Raw genomic sequence first — 2,888 nt, 5'->3', positions numbered from 1 at the left:
CTAATGTATGATATTTCCATAGAAATTGGTTGCTACTATGTTACTCTCATTGCATTGCCTGTACTAATACCGATAAGAAGATTCATTCCCGAGTCTTTGGTGAGAGCTATAATTACATCTTAACTTCATCTCATATTCAGTTAATACCTTACTTTGGTGTCATTACTACGGGGGGGGGGGGGGGGGGGGGGGGGGGGGGGGGGTAGGAATACATCTTTTTCTCGTGATATATGCCCATTTTCACATGCTTTATATGAGTCGGTACGTCTAACCCTCATTACTTCGGGGTTCTTTCCCTTTTCAATTTTGCTACATTTAGCTTAATTTGAGAAATTTCTTTATCTCAAAAGGCCAAGAGATTCTCACTACACATGTCAAACCATTTACTTTAGGTTGAGTAGATTACTAAAGGTAATTCTCTGGTTTTCACACTTCAACATGTAATATTTCGTTACTATCATGTATGAAGTAGAGAAATGGAAATTTCTGACTCAAATAAATAAAAAAAAAAATTGTGAGTTCTTCCACAAAAAAATGGAAAACATGTGATTTTATTTGCAATGTATCTTTTGAAACAATCGACTCTTTAATAGTCACGCAAGTGTATTACATTCCACAGAACATTCAAGTTTGGGGAGAAAATACCAAATATGCAATAATGGTGTTCATGTACTTCTAAACCCCAAATACATACATTTGAATCAAGTTGGTACAACCAATTGTACAAAAGACATCATTCAACTATAGCCAATACCATATTTAAAAGAACAAAATAACATTAAGACCAAAATTCTTAATGATTGAGATCAACACTCACTTATCTGAAGAAAAAAAAACAGAACTAGACACGTTCTAAAAGATAAATAAATAAGCCCAGCAGGTATTCAATGTAAAAGTCCAAATAATATTAGTTACATACCTCATATCATATACATGTACATGTATTGGTCCCACTTTATATAAACGAGACCGGAACTTCCTTGGTCGCGCACGGCCCGTAAACAGAGAATAGAACGGAATATGACACACAACTGGAACAGGGTCGAAACAGGCCACACAGCTGGAACAAGGATGGACAGGACTAGGTTCGAGTGGACCGGACCGGATTCGGGTGGACCAGACTGGGTAGGATGGACCGAACCTGCTATTTCTTCTCCTCTTTTCCAGATCGTAACAGAATCCCGAGCGACGGAATACTCAACCGCTGCACACATACACGGTACGATCAAAGATTAACTAAAATAGTTTTGACAGACATATAGTACAAGGATCATACATGATTAATAAATTAAATTAAAATATATCATCAAAGATTATTAATAAAAAAATCAACCAATGACATCACACATGGCAATCATCTGAAAAATATTCAATCATGGTTTCCCTGAATCTATGAATTATCTAATCTAGCAATAGGACATCAAATCAAGCCATACCAACATTGACATGTTAGGGTCAGGGTAAAATTAAAAGAAAAACAATCTGAATTACTTATGGAAAACAAAATCAACAGGAAGTATGTGAGCAAACAATTTGATATTTTATTATAATAATCAAATATGGCAGACAATCAACAATATCCAGTCATAAATCACGTCCAGTGAAAAAGAAAATACTAGTTTAGGCATACCGTTTGGGATGAACAATAGGCATACCGTTTTCGATTCGTTTCAGGAACAGAAGCACAAATCCAATGGGACAGAGATTTCGGCTCAGCGGTAGACGAACGGTTTCATTTCTTTTTTGAAGAAGAAGAGGAACAGGTTTTCGAGGAACATATGATATCCCAAGAAAAGACGAGATCTCTATGAACTGCCTCAAATTCTCTCCCTCCTCTACAGCCGATTATTGATTTCATTTCCAAATCTAATCTAGCTTGTTTTTTCCTTTTTTTTCCCGGATCTGTTTGAAGAAAGAAATGATGGGAGTGTAAAAACCCATTCGCTGATTATTATTTTTTTATATATTTTTTTTTTGTTTTTCTTGTTGTTCTTTGCGGCAACGGATGAGCATCGTGGTGATAACGTTTTGTAGTATAATCGTAAAGAAGAAGACAAAGAGATAACAGAGAGAGCCAAATATCTTATTGATTGATCAGTCTCATTATATATCTATGATGTCCTTTATATACATGTAAACGGTAACCCTAGATACTATATTGGGCCGCACGTCTGTGGGCTAAAGTCCTACAATATATGTGGCTTTTTGATTAGTCCTTTTATTTATAGGGTTTATACATAGAGCAAATATAAGATTTCATATCTAAAAACCCATCTCCAACAGTAGAGAATTCTTTTAAGAAAATAATGCAAAATATGACGTGGAGGTGGAATCGGAGGTGTAGATAACACTTTCTTAAACACCTTCATATTAATTGGTCTCTCCTAATTTGTAGAACCTTACTATTGGAGATGGATTTATACTAAATTAAGGTATAAAATCCTATGCATCAGTAGAAAAACAAGAATTCACATTCCGTTGGAAATGCTCTTATATGTTTGTTCATGAAATGAGGAACTGATTAAATTAGGTCCGGTCATGAATAGAGCGACCTGGTACCTTCTATTTTTAATTTTAAGGTTTTGGAGTAAACTGAACTAAACAAACGAAAAACTATGTTGGGCTCCATGAAATAATCCAAGAATTTTTTTCATACGGATTGACAAATTTAAATGAAGCGCTAGGAATATCCGTCTAACTAGAAAAAATAAAAAAATATATTTTGGATTTTGTTTTCAAGTTGTTTTCTGTATAGTTGAGACTGATTTATGTTCATCATGATTTGTTTACATCTAGCATTCTATGCAAAATCACCTATAAGTAGAAATTATTGTATTTTTGCAGTTGCAGACCATAAATGAAATAATGGTACTTCGGTAATAATTTAG

The 2,888-nt window shown here is 34.5% G+C and overlaps 1 long non-coding RNA gene across 2 annotated transcripts; it reads right to left on the bottom strand.

Moving 5' to 3' along the window:
- Positions 1-535: 535 nt before the first annotated feature.
- Positions 536-2,078, bottom strand: LOC113307530. 2 transcript variants are annotated; one of them, XR_003339165.1, is made up of 2 exons: positions 1,631-2,078; positions 536-1,204 (listed from the first exon to the last, which is right to left on the bottom strand). It is a non-coding gene; the product is annotated as an uncharacterized LOC113307530 (long non-coding RNA). The 2 variants fall into 2 exon arrangements; XR_003339164.1 differs by having other exon boundaries at positions 1,656-2,078.
- Positions 2,079-2,888: the final 810 nt, after the last annotated feature.

The sequence above is a fragment of the Papaver somniferum genome, chromosome 9 (assembly GCF_003573695.1).
Source record: "Papaver somniferum cultivar HN1 chromosome 9, ASM357369v1, whole genome shotgun sequence".
Classification (NCBI taxonomy): domain Eukaryota; kingdom Viridiplantae; phylum Streptophyta; class Magnoliopsida; order Ranunculales; family Papaveraceae; genus Papaver; species Papaver somniferum.
Note: the sequence above shows the minus strand (reverse complement) of the source record. Positions and strands in the feature narration are given on the sequence as shown.